The sequence below is a fragment of the Peromyscus californicus genome, unplaced genomic scaffold (genome assembly GCF_007827085.1).
Source record: "Peromyscus californicus insignis strain IS unplaced genomic scaffold, ASM782708v3 Scaffold_5__1_contigs__length_169319896, whole genome shotgun sequence".
NCBI classification, from domain to species: domain Eukaryota; kingdom Metazoa; phylum Chordata; class Mammalia; order Rodentia; family Cricetidae; genus Peromyscus; species Peromyscus californicus.
Window position 1 is genome coordinate 6626497 of NW_026294573.1, and position 12832 is coordinate 6639328.

Below are 12832 nucleotides of genomic sequence, written 5' to 3' on the forward strand. Positions count from 1 at the left end.
CCACCCCACCCCACACACACCCAGGAAACCGGATTCTACCGAAGACATGCTAAGAAGATGGGAGAAATAACTATCCCCTTGATGAGATGATGCACTTGTCCTTCTGGGAAGCACCTTCCTCCACAGCTTCTTACACACCTCTGAGCGCAGCACTCACTACAGAGCCTGCTCTGAGAAGCCTCTTCTTCCCGAGCACTTTTTCTTTGGGATGCTGGCTAAGGACCAACCCTGCTCTCTCTGCAGCCTGCCTGCCGCTCCAGCCCTCCCGCTGGCCACCTCCATTGCAAAAGGCACGGGTTTTTCTTCTGCTCTCCCACCTCCCTCCGCCTGCACTTGCCTGCTCTGTTGTTTTCCTTCACATTCTAGTAAAACTGTCCTCTGCCTTCTGAGTCCGTTCTTAAATTCATTTATTAATGACACTAAGAAACCAAAAGGGCCTGGGGGGGGGTGGGGGTGGCGGCGGCGGCGGCGGCGGCGGCGGCGGCGCACACCTTTAATCCCAGCACTCGGGAGGCAGAGCCAGGTGGATCTCTGTGAGTTCGAGGCCAGCCTGGTCTACAGAGTGAGATCCAGGACAGGCACTAAAACTACACAGAGAAACCCTGTCTCAAACAAAACAAAACAAAAACAAAAACAAAAACAAAAACAGCCGGGTGGTGGTGGTGCACGCCTTTAATCCCAGCACTCGGGAGGCAGAGGCAGGCGGATCTCTGTGAGTTCGAGGCCGGCCTGGTCTACAGCGCGAGATCCAGGAAAGGCGCAAAGCTACACAGAGAAACCCTGTCTCGAAAAAACAAAAACAAAAACAAAACAAAAAACAAAAAAATCCAAAAGGGAAACCTTTAACACTGGCCTGGGAGAGGGGGCACCCGGACTTTGCCCCTGCTGCTCTGGGAAGGGGCAGGGAATGCTAAGGAACAATAAAGCAGTGTGCTAGGGCTAGGCAGAGCTCCACCCTGCAGGGGCACTCACACTTACTGGGGAACTGGGGGTGGAGGCTGAACAGCCCCCTGCTCCAACATTACAACATTAATCTACACGCACGAAGCTGAGGCAGGAAGATGCCTTGAGCTCAAGACCAGCTTAGGCTATTAGGCTACATGGTAATAGTTTGTCTTACACACACACACACACACACACACACACACACACACACACACATACCATCTAAAGACTAAACCTCATACAGAGCACAGCTTTAGTGACCCAAGCATTTTTTTCAATCCCTAATAAAATCCTCAGTACAGTTCTGGAGGTAGAGGCAGAGCCCCACCTGTGAATTGGAAAGAGGACCTGGGAGTCACCGACTTTTCGACTTTCGCTCCTAGGTTGGTCAACACAGGGCCACTAGAGACTTTCTCACGCCCAAGACAGATCAAAGATGAAAAACAAAATTACCCCAAGCAAAACTCCCCCAAAGGAATCTTTTCTCTCCAGAGATGATGATATCAAAGGACATTTTGTTACTTCTTGGAAATTCTTCTCCTTCTCAGGGCAGCACAACCCAGCAGTTTTCTGTAATTATCACTAAAGTATTCGGCCTAGTGCCTGCCTCCTTCGCACACTTAAACACAGACAGGAACATCAGCTCAGTGGTTACCTGAGCTCCGTGGCGAACAGGTGCGCAGCCTCTGGGCCCCTGTAGCCCTGGCCTTGGCTTCCAAACTCTGGCAACGTCTCCAAAAGCCCCCAATCTGTGCGATCACAGGGGGGAGCAGCCCCGCTCTGAACAAGCCCAGACAAGCCCAGGCACAAGCCCTGCTCATTCCTCCTCTGGGCACCACGAGCGCCTCTCCAGCCCGGCGTCACAGGAGTTGGGGGTCGCTCCAGATGGTTGGTGCGGCCACATCTCCGTCACCTGGAAAGAGAAAGGGAAGCAAAGTGAGCAAAAGGCAGAGATCGCCGGGACGGTGCCAGCAGGTTCCCCAGGCAGGCACCCCGGGGCGCCGGGGTCACGCTGGCCTGTGCGCTGGCCAGGCCCGGGGAGAGGTGGCCGGGGCACCGCAGAGGGACGAGGCAGTCGGGCTGGGGTCACACTGCGCGAGTTGCAGACACTGGGTCCCGAGCCTCCGCCTCCTCTCTGCCGGGGTTGGCTCTTCCCTAGCGAGAGCTCAGAGTTTGCGCAGCGCCCCTCGCCTCAGCTCGCTGCCCAGTCCCAGGGCGTGCCACCCTATGGCCGATATCAGTGTGCACCCGGGCCATCACGATCCTTCCGGGGTCCCTTCGCCTCTCTGCGATGAGACCGAAGCCCGAGTGGGCCTATAATAAGCAAACAGAAACCACGAGGACACTCGCCCAGCCTGCGGGGTAGCTCTCCGGGAAGGGGGCAGAAGAGTCCCACGTCTATGTCACTAAGCATGGAAGCGTCCTCTCTGAGAACATGCCAGCTCCGAATGTTCGGATGTCCTCCGCAGCCCCAGATTCTAATGCTTGGAACAGGCACCCTGCTGTGGCCACTGCCCGTTCTGCCCCCACTCACCGTGCCCCCAGTTCTGGCACCGCTAAGACGCTGGGGTAACCCTCACTCACGTCTTAACAAGGCAAGCTGGTCCCAGGAGTGAGGGAGACGCACCGGGTGCATGGCGCTCTTGAGCTGGGAGCGCAGGGCAAGATACCACGAGTACTAACTCAGACTGAAGTACAGAGCAGGGAGGAGTCTGGGCAGCAGGCCAGGCACGCGCCTCCCATTTCTCACGGTTTCTTCTCTATCCAGTGCCTATGGCGCAGGACCCCCCTTGAAGTTGGTAGAGAGGCACAGTGTGGACAGCCCTGAAGCCTGCCCTGCCCTGTGGAAAGGGGAACTCCACCTCTCATCCTGTCCCCAGCCATTATGTATCCCAGGGTCAGGATGCTCCAGAGACAAACTGCACTTGGGTCCATTGTGCCCAGGTACTAAAGTCACAGGCTCACGGTGACTCCTGTTGTAAAACCTCTGCCTTGGGTGGTTACATGGCAGAAATCCCTTCGGCAGCAACAGGTCCTCCTTGCAGACCTACACCCATGCACACTACCTCCAGCTCTCCACACACTTGCAGACCTACACCCATGCACACTACCTCCAGCTCTCCACACACTTGCAGACCTACACCCATGCACACTACCTCCAGCTCTCCACACACTTGCAGACCTACACCCATGCACACTACCTCCAGCTCTCCACACACTTGCAGACCTACACCCATGCACACTACCTCCAGCTCTCCACACACTTGCAGACTTACACCCATGCACACTACCTCCAGCTCTCCACACACCTGGAATTCACACTTCAGCTGGGCTCTGTGAGCACAAAAGGGCACAGCCTCTGTGAGACTGAAGCTGTCCCCATTACCAAAGAAAAGCTCTCTGAAGCGAGGGGGAGAGACCCCATTCCTCCTACATGGGAGGAAAAGGGTTCTGGGGAAGAGGGAGGCAAACACTGCCCGGGCAGACAAGAACCACATGTGGGAAGTGACCACTCGAGCTGTCCCCATTTCACAGAAGAGGCTACTGAGCTCATTGGGATGAGAGTGTGTATTCTATTTTCCCAGGCTTCTAGTATCTGGGAGATCTCAAGAGACCTAGAGTGAGCCCAGAAACTCCTGACAAATGCCAGGCACAGGTGGATGGCTGCCGAGCAGGCCCAGACATTGCAGGGGTGGTAGGAATTACCCTCATTCTCACCTCCTGTGAAGGTCTTCAGGGTCCCTGGAAAAGGAGGCTGGTGGCCACAGAGGCAGCACTCAGCAAGGCGTTTGTTTTTTAAGACAGTCTCTCTATGGAACCCTGGCTAGCCTGGAACTCACTATGTAGACCAGGTTGACTTCAAATGCACAGAGATCTGCCTGCCTCTTGAGTGCTGAGATTAAATGGGTGTTCCATCACACGAAGCTAGGGCAAGGTTTTGTGGACAGGCAAAGTAGGTTCCCCTTCTGACTCACTGTGCGACCTTTGGCACTAATGAGTTCACACACACACACACACACACACACACACACACACACACACACACACTCACCCCTTTCCTCATGTGGGCTCTTGTAGCACTAGGCATCATCTTAACTTCCCCCGGAAGCGGGGAGGAGTTTGGTCAGCTTTTCAAAGAATCTTTTGAGATGACCCCTGGTCCTTTCTAATTTACAGGTGAGGACCAGAAAGCAAAATTTGCCCTTGTCACAGTGAGGGAGACCATGAATGACTACATGAGCCCTACCCTGGGAACGGGGTGGGGGGGGGCGGGGGGTCACAAGGACTGCAGTAGTTGCTAACACACAGCAGACATCCCCATGTATCTACCCGCTCATAGTGAGCCTCTGGGGAGCACCTACTATGTCACGGGCTTGAAGAACACCCTTCATTCTGTTCTCCACAGGGACAGACCCACAGGAGCACTCATATCTGGGTGCTCCATCCCCACTGGCTCTTCTGTACCCTACTTTTCTCTGAGAACTACCAAAATGCCTTGATGTGGGTAGGCAGCTAACAGTCAGATAGACACACTGTATAGATACTAGATTCCACCCAGAGAAAACTAAGAAAGCCCAATTCCTAATCACTTTTCCATCCTTGGAGGCTGCATCAATCGAGGTCCCTTTTTCTTCTTAATAACGTCACTATAAAAATAAGATTTTTTTCCCTTATGGTGGGAAGCAAACCCAGGGCCTTGTTCCTGCCAAGAAGCAGATCCTCAGCTCTTGGTTTTGTTTGTTTTTGTTTTTGTTTTTGAGGCTATATGACACAGGCTAGCCTTTAATTCATGGTTCTCCTGCCTCAGCTCCCTGCATGCTGGATTGACAGGGATGTGCTTTGGTAGCTGGCTAAGGACTGTTTTAGGGAGGCCTCTCTGACAGACAGGCTCAGTCCCTACTTCTCCTCAGCTTTTGTTGTAGAACCTTACAATAATCATCCACACTCGGAGCTGCACACCTGGCCTCCAGGTTACGCAGGAGGTCTCTAGAGAGAGGGAAATTCACAGAAGCATGATCAATGTCAGCTGAGCCCCCAGGAACACCAGCCCATGTCCCCAGACACAGCTGTCATATGGTGCTCCAGGAAACCTTGGTATCTCCTGTGTGATCACCGATGCCAGAAGTAGTTATGGCTACTGGTCCCTTTTCTCTCTAACTTGATCTATAGAGTGCCCCAGGTGTTTCTGCATCTAAGTCATCCAGGAAACCAAGGAGCACTGATCTCCTGCACAGATACTGTGTATGAAAGGGACAATTTTCAAAGGAGTTGGAAAATGTTCTAGAATAAAGAACAGCGATGATTGTATGATATGGTGGTTTGAATGTGATATTCCCCATAGTCTGGAGCATTTGAATGCTTGGTCCCCAGTTAGTAGCGTTGTTTGGGAGGATGCACACATCTGTAACCCTAGTGTTCCTACGGTGAGATGGGAGGTGGGGACAGGAGAATCCAAGCAAGTTCTTGGGCCAATAGCAAAAACAAGAGGCTCTTGGGAGGCAGAGGCAGGCGGATCTCTGTGAGTTCGAGGCCAGCCTGGGCTACCAAGTGAGTTCCAGGAAAAGGCGCAAAGCTACACAGAGAAACCCTGTCTCGAAAAACCAAAAAAAAAAAAAAAAAAAAAAAAATTCTATATAACACTTTCATTAAAACAAAACAAAACAAACAAACAAACAAAAAAAAAAACAAGAGGCCATGTCTCAAACAAGGTGGAAGGTGAGGACCTGAGGTTGTCCTCTGATCTCTACACCTGTGCTGTGGTGTGCACACAGCAGCACACACATACACGCTTACACCCCCCCACACACACACTCACATGCACAAAGATTGAAAACGAATAAGAAAAGGGACCTTAGCAGTAGTGCACTTGTCCAGCATCAGAGGCCCCATACTCTTTCCCCAGCATCAAAAAGGGAAAGGGGGCCAGGCAGTGGTGGCACACACCTTTTTTTAAATTTTTTTTTTAATGTGCATTGGTATTTTGCCTGCATGTCTGTGTGAGGGTGCTGAATCCCCTAGAACTGGAGTTATAGACAGTTGTGAGCTGCCATGTGGGTGCTGGGAATTGAACCCGGGTCCTCTGGAAGAGCAGTCAGTGCTCTTAACCGCTGAGCATCTCTCCAGCCCTGGCACCCACCTTTAATCCCAGCACTCAGGAGGCAGAGGCAGCTGGATCTCTGTGAGTTCAAGGCTAGCCTGGTCTACAAAGTGATTTCCAGCCCAGTCAGAGCTACATAGTGAAACCCTGTCTCAAAAAACCAAAAAGGTGCTGGGGGGGAGGGTGACAAAGCCATTTTTCAAATTATTTCTTCCCAACCCGGCCGGTTCCCTAAAAGTCTACCCACTCCCCTAGCCTAGAAGCTGTCATTTGTTGGTAGGTGACAAGAAATCAGGCATCTTATGGCTGCAGCTGATCTGAGGCCCCGAGTCAAGAGACCTGGGCAACCGGTTTCTTCCCCTCCCTCCGACAGGACTCCAGGGATACTGCCCCAAACTAGACCCTGCAGAAGAACAGTGGTTTGGGAAAGGGGCTTTCTTCACTACTGCCTCCAATCTGAGTGATGTTGGATGTGGAGACACACAGGACAGTGCACGTACTGTGTTTGCGTTTGTGTGCACACATGTGTACGTGTGGCATAGGGAGAGGTGCTCCAAGGAGCCTACAGAGCACACATAGACCCATGGCTTCATCAAGCACAGTCTCCGGGCTTTGTCTCCAATATCAAAGCCATCTTGACTTGGCTTGGCAAACAGATCACACCAGATTAAAAACCAAAACCAGCTGGCACACTGTGCCAACTTCAGTGATGTTCATTGTATGCCCAGAACTGTCATTGGGCACCTGAACTCCAGCAGCCTGAAGGTCCTGCCAATTTGCCAGCTCCTAAAGCTGCCCTGTGGCTCCTGAGTCAGATCAGCCTCTTTCTGATCAGGGACCAAGGAGAGCCTCGTACTAAGACAGAACTGATTATCAGTCAGTAGCTAGATGGGTAGTTATTTCATCAATAAGCATACAGACACATAAAACGCCATTGGTCAAGACTATTCTGCATCTGAGGGTCTGTATCAAATTTGTTCCCTCCGCAGCTCCATGCAGTCCCCAGATCTGGGCTGACAAGATGGCTCAGTGGGTACAGAGGCTTGCTGCAAAGCCTGAGGAACTGAGTTTGATCCCTAGATCCCACATGGGAGAAGGAGAGGATCCACTTGTATAATCTGTCCTTTGACCTCTCCACAGGCTCCTGTGAGTTCCTGTGCTACTTGCAGGCATGGCTGGAGGCCAAGGCAGGAGGAGGTCAGTTGGGCTCCCTAACAAGACCTCTAAAAACTAAAAACTGAAAAAAAGAAAGGAAGAAAGAAAGAAAAAAACCTAAAAAAAAAAAGCCGTTTTGTCAAGTAATTTGGGACAGTTTATTTGGATAAAGACTGATCAAAGAAGCAGTTAGAAAAAAAGCAAAAATAAAAAATAAATAAATCTCTTTAAAAAAAAAAGAAAAAATAAACAAACACTGGGTTTTGATTACAACCCAGACATCCAAACACAGCACAAGGATGACGCCTGAAAGGGAGGAACAGATGCTTTTCTTTCTTTAAAAAAAAAAAAAAAAAAAATTTTGCCGGGCGGTGGTGGCGCACGCCTTTAATCCCAGCACTCGGGAGGCAGAGGCAGGCGGATCTCTGTGAGTTCGAGGCCAGCCTGGTCTACAAAGTGAGTTCCAGGAAAGGCGCAAAACTACAGAGAAACCCTGTCTCGAAAAACCAACAAAAAAAAAAAAATTTTTTTTTTTCTGAGATAGGGTCTCATTTAGCCCAGCTAGCCTTGAACTCCCTGTGTATCAGATGGATGACCTTGAACTTCGGATCCTCCTGCCTCTAGAGGCTGATGTTTCAGAGTACAGGCCTGGGCCACCACATCCCATTTATTTATTTTATGGGTATGAGTGTTTGCTTGCACATTATATATGTGCACCCCATTAGTACAATGCTTGTAGAAGTCAGAAGAGGGCATCAGATCCCCTGGAACTGGAGTAACAGAAGGCTGTGAGCCACCATGTGGGTTCTGGGAAACAAACCCAGGTCCTCTGTAAGTGCAGCTACCTCTACAGCCCACCACGACCAGTTTCTGCAGTACTGGGGGTTGAACCCAGGACTTTGTGAACACTAGGCAAGCATTCTACCAACCAAGCTATACCTCAGCCCTAGCAAATTATTATTTTTATAAAACTCTGTATGTGTGTGTGTGTGTGTGTGTGTGTGTGTGTGTGTGTGTGTGTGTGTGTACATTCTTGTGTGTGAATCTGGGCAATCTCAGGTTGTCAGAGGACAACCTCAAGTATCAGCCACCTCCCTCCATCTTGAGATAAAGTCTCTTGTTCGCCACAGTATATTTCAGACTAGCTGGTCCCCAAGCTTTTGGGATTCTCCCGAATCTGTTCCCATCTCCCCATAGGAGCTCAGGGACTACAGACACTTGGCTACATGTCTTGCTTTTCTGTGGGTTCTGGGACTGGAACTCAGGTCCTTATACTTGTGTGCCAAACACTTTCATCCACTAAACCATCCTTAATTCCCCCTAGCAGGTTATTTTTAAAGTTCTGTTGGGTCCTTGTGCCTGGCAGCCAACACACCTGGCCTGTTGGTCACAATAGGCTAGCACGGGATCCAGTGGATCCGTAGACCAGGGACTGGAAGGCATTTCTGCAAGAAGTTCATGGTGGAGTCCAGCCACCCCCATCACACCAACCAGTGGGGTCTATAGGTCGGATAGCCCATGAGCAGCACCCATTCACCTTGCTGCCCTGACCCCACCCCACACCTCAAGTCTGAGAGAGCCTTAATTTCATGTCTAGTATGTCTAGGGAGGTAGCATTAAAGCCTACTTCAAATCCTGTGTGGTGGTGTGTTCCTGTGATCCCAGAACACGAGACTCTGAGGCAGAAGGATTGCCAGTTTCAGGGTTATATAAAAAGAGCCTGTCTCAAAACTCAAAACCCAAACAACAAAAACAACACAACCCATGGTCTGGGGAGACAGCTTGGTGATCAAGCACTTGCTGCCCAGATGTGGGGATCAGAGTTCAAATCTCCAGGACCCACCTAAATGCTGGATGGGCATGTTAGCCAACGTGTAATTCCAGCCTCGGAAGGTGGAGACCAGAGATCTCTAGATTGGCCATATTGGTGAGCTCTGGGTTTGAGTGAGAGACCCTGCCTCACTGAATAAGGTGGAAGAACCTTTGAGAATGACTCCCAACATTAACCTCAGGGTCCCACGTGTACACATACTCATGTGCAGTACACCCCCCCACGTGTGCCTGCACATATGTAAACATGAGTATATGAATGTCTCATACACACACAGAATGTAAAAAGAAAACAAACAAACAAAAGACCTTGTCTGATCTATTGTCAAGGTCTCAAGGGACCTCCCCATCAATCAATCTAACCATTGATTCCAAGTCCCCAGTCTGGCGGGCTGGCCGCACATCTGACCCAGGGAGTGGCTTCTGCTTCCTGGTCTTTGGAACTCTATTTCCTCCTGGTCTTTGCATGTCCGATGCCACCCTGTCATGCTTTTGGCAATATCATCTGTCATTCACTGGTCTCTTCCGATGGCTCCTCCTCTGCACTCCTCCCTCTTCCAGCTGGCAGATGTCAGGGAGTGGCCCTTATAGCCTTATTCTACCTCCCTTTCTCCCCCTGATGATCCTGTCCACTCTGGACTTTCGGTGACATTTGTCCACAGACACCCGAAGTCACACCCTATCCTCCGACTCCAACAATTATTAATGCAAAGTCTCAGGATGTGTACAGGAATCACATGCAAAGCGAAGGTCCCATCAGCACCCCACCTACACACAGTGCTCCTCTGGGGTCATCCCAGCTCCAAAGACCAGGCAGGCACACACACACACACACACACACACACACACACACACACACACACACACACACGCTACAGGCCACCACATCCAACAGCCAAGCCTGCTGCTCCCACCCAAAGCACACCGCTGTCAGGACTCCTCTACCTTCCTGGCACATTGCTTCTGATCTCTTCCAAATCACTCAGTGCCCCTCCTTGTGTGACTGTCATGGTGTCCTACCTGGTTTCACTTGACCCTTGCTCTCTAGAGTCCAAGTTCAATACAGCGAGCGTCCAGGACAGGAGTGATATATATAAAAGGGGGGCAACTCACATCATTCCTTTATGAAAAACCTTCCCGTGTGTCCTCATCTCACCAAGAGTCAAAACCTAAATGAACTTGCCCACAACTAACTCCAGAGAGATATAGTTTCAAATGTCAGGCTGGCCTCAAATGTACTATGTAGCTGAGGATGACCTTGAACTCCTGATCTCCCGCCTCCACCTCCCAAGAGTTGGGATTACAGACATGTATCACCATACAAGTTTTCCCTCCTTCCCCTCTTCTTTCTTCTTACACTTATTTATTTACTTTTATGGTGTGTGTGTGTGTGTGTGTGTGTGTGTGTGTGTGTGGTCAGAGGACAACTTGCAACTGTGTGTGTGGCAATCAGAGAACAACTTTTGGAAGTCAGTTCTGTCATTCGCACACTTAACTGCTTCACGGTGACCTTTGAAACATTTATTTAATCTTCCTGAACCTCGATTTCCTCATCTGTAACATGGGCAATGGACTGTCTCAGCCTTTCATCCCACAGCACCGAGCCTTCCCTGAATGGGCAGCACATCTTAGGGCCCCAGTGACGACCCTGAATGCAGATTCTTCCTCAGTCCCCAGGGTCACGGTGTTGAGGAGGTAGCGACAGATGCCACAGCTTATATGTGGAGGTCAAAGGGCAACTTGCAGAAGACAGCTCTCTCCCTTGATCATGTGGTTCTGGAGACTGAACTCAGGTCGTCATGTTTGGTGGCAAGCACTTGTTTTTTTTAAATATGCGTTGGTGTTTCTGCCTGTGTGAAGGTGCTGGAGCTCCTGGAGTTACAATTACAGACCGTGGTGCACTGCCATGTGGGTGCTGGGAATTGAACCCAGGTCCTCTAGAAAAGCAGCCATTGCTCCTAACCACTGAGCCATCTCTCCAGCCCCGGCAGCAAGCACTCTTACTGACTGAATCATTTTGCTGGCCTCAGGCTCTCCTTTTCTTTTTGTTTGTTTGCTGTTGTTGTTGTTTGTTTGTTTTGTTTTGTTCTTTTGAGACAGGGTCTCTCTTTGTAGTCCTGATTATCCTAGAGCTTGAAATGTAGACCAGGCTGGCCTGAACTCACTGAGACCCTTCTGCCTCTGCCTATCAAGTGCTGGGATTCAAGGCTTTCTCCATCGCCCTGGGCCTTCTTTTTCTTTTTGAGACAGGGTCTCACGTGGTCCAGACTGACCTTGAGCTCACTGTGTCATTGAGGTTGACTATAAACTTCTGACTCTGCTTCTTGAGTGCCACTGTGCAAGTTTAGTCAGTGCTGGGGATGGAACCCGGGGCTCTGCACAAGACTAGGTAAGCACTCTATTGGCCAAGCTGCAACCGGGTTCCCCCTGCCCACCCTGACTCATTTCTTTTCACCAAAGGGACATAGAAGGCAAACAGTTCTCTCCTAATTCAAACAGTACAGACACCTGATCTCTCATGTATGTTCCTGTAGGATTCCATCAATTAATTAGTCGGGGAACAGAAGAGGGACTGTGCCAGGAGGGACTTGGGGTTGTTCTGTAGGACAGAGGGTGACATCCTGGCTTTGAGGTCCTGGAGTGGGGGGAGGAGGGAGATGTAGGGGTGTCTAGGACAGAGATAGAATGCTCACTAAATTAGAGCTCAGCTAAAGATCGCCCACCCAATTGCTCTAAAGGGGCAGTAGAGGCCCAAAGAGTGAGCCAGAGATAACAGCCCCAGATCCTAGGATGGAGTATTTCCAGCATGAAACCATCAGGGAAGACTCCCACGACTCCCCAAGACAGGGTCCTTCTGTTCTGCCTGCACTGTCATCCAGTTCTCTGACAGACAGACCTGCAGAGTTCCGGGGATGCAGGAAGCAGCAGGCCTGGCCCCACCCGTTTTCTACAAATAGGAAGTGGTTAACATAGGTGTCAGAAAGCTGCACGTAGACAGCATCCAGACTCCTGGCCAAAGAGACAAGAGCACTCACCGGCTTCCAGGCTGAAGCTGCGGGTCTCGCACTCTACAGGAACGTGTTGGAACAGAAGCCACTTTGGCCCACTAGGACCTAAAGAAGCAAACAGACAAAGCAGTTAGGAAGGAAGGTGAAACCCATTCCTGGGCCAGGTGCATATCAAGGCGACTGCCGGGGCTCCTTGGAACACACCTCTCCACCTTCTCCCCCCCCCCCCCCCGCCCCCCGCCCCAGTAGGAATACTCTCCCTCTTTTCAGCTAAGGGGCTGCAGTCTTGGGATGTCACTGAAGGACCCTGCACCTTACCAACAACATCATATGAATACCAGTGTCCCCAACCTATGAATACCAGTGTCCCCAACAGATGTGCTAACTTGTAAGAACAGAGAGGTGGTTCAGAGGTGATCAAGCGAGGCTCTAGGGACATTAAGCTGAGGGGAGGTGCTCAGGAAAGTCAGCTGGATTCCTTCTGAACCTGTTGGGTGGCCTAGGTGGCTGGTGGGTCAAGGACAGCAGGAATGTCACAGATAAGCTCCACCCTTTCACAACTCTCATTTTACTTTGTCCTGGAGGTTACACTCAGGTCTCCCACATGCTAGCCAAGTACTCTATTGACTGATTCACATCCCCAGCCCTTCAGATTTTTGTCATTTTTGTGTTTGTTTTTGTCTTTTTGTTGGGGGGGTATTAATTTGAGACAGGCGCTCACTAAGTTGCCCAGGTGGCCTTGAACTTTTGGCCCTCCTGCTTCAGCCTCCTGAGTAGCTGGACTCTCAGGCATGCA

At 50.7% G+C, this 12832-nt stretch overlaps 1 long non-coding RNA gene across 1 annotated transcript in view; it reads right to left on the reverse strand.

Annotated features, from left to right (window-relative positions):
- LOC128097628 (uncharacterized) overlaps positions 1-12211 on the reverse strand; it is a 31789-nt gene extending 19578 nt beyond the window's left edge. The window contains exons 1-2 of the long non-coding RNA XR_008213920.1: positions 12064-12211; positions 1601-1858 (exon numbers count right to left, since the gene is read on the reverse strand). This is a non-coding gene — a long non-coding RNA (uncharacterized LOC128097628). The remainder of the gene's footprint in view (positions 1-1600; positions 1859-12063) is intronic.
- Between the last annotated feature and the right edge of the window lie 621 nt (positions 12212-12832).